This window comes from Somniosus microcephalus, unplaced genomic scaffold (genome assembly GCF_052327205.1).
Source record: "Somniosus microcephalus isolate GS21.2 unplaced genomic scaffold, FLI_Smic_1.0 unresolved_chr1, whole genome shotgun sequence".
NCBI classification, from domain to species: domain Eukaryota; kingdom Metazoa; phylum Chordata; class Chondrichthyes; order Squaliformes; family Somniosidae; genus Somniosus; species Somniosus microcephalus.
Window position 1 is genome coordinate 21,336,377 of NW_028225179.1, and position 843 is coordinate 21,337,219.

Genomic DNA, 843 nt, shown 5'->3' on the forward strand with positions numbered 1-843 from the left:
ATCGTCATTAATCAACCAGTAACCCACATGGTTAACGAATCATGGGCAAAATTTTAAAACGTTTTTTTGTTTTGCATGTGATGAATTTTCATCGGTTCTCATTTTGCAGACTGTATTTTAGGAGTTGGGTAAAAATGTTCAGTGTTTATGACACCAGGATCTGCTGCAGCCTTTGGTAAATTCACCAGCTCGCTAACACATGAGAGTAACTCCTGCTTCACTCTTTCATATAAACCCAGCCAATGCGCCTCAATTAAACAACATTGCACCCCCGCACGATTAGACAACCTTAAATGTGCAAGTAAATGAGCACGGATAACTAATTCACATCAAGCACAGCTCTAGTGGCGCAATCGGTTAGCGCGCGGTACTTATATAACAGTACAGGCTTGGAGAAATGCTGAGGTTGTGAGTTCGAGCCTCACCTAGAGCAGCTAATGTTTTTGTGGTGTGACACTTCGACCGGAGCAGAAGGTACAATGGTGTTTCCGCAAACCATCTACTTATTAGCTGTTCCACGTGGGCACTTCGGTTCCTCAGGCCCACTGTGTTCCAATAAGGGATTTGAGTATTAAAGGAGCCCTTCAGTATTACTTATTGACAGGAGGGAAGGTGGGGCCAGTTTTAACTGTTAAACCAGCAACTATCAGGCGAAGAATAATGTGCAGGAAATAGATTCGATTTCAAAGCAGTGACTTAAGTCTTTGGCACAAGCGAGAAGATGTGTAAACTCAGGAGTTATCTGTACATGTTTCCGACATCATGTTGAACACAAACAACGATTCACCTGAACATGATGTTGAGAATTACTAGGACAGAAGTTACGTACAGACAATCGCCCAA

At 42.6% G+C, this 843-nt stretch overlaps 1 non-coding gene across 1 annotated transcript; it reads left to right on the plus strand.

Moving 5' to 3' along the window:
- The first annotated feature begins 338 nt into the window (after window positions 1-338).
- Window positions 339-433, plus strand: trnai-uau (transfer RNA isoleucine (anticodon UAU)). Its single transcript has 2 exons — window positions 339-376; window positions 398-433. It is a non-coding gene; the product is annotated as a tRNA-Ile (tRNA).
- The last annotated feature ends 410 nt before the right edge of the window (window positions 434-843 follow it).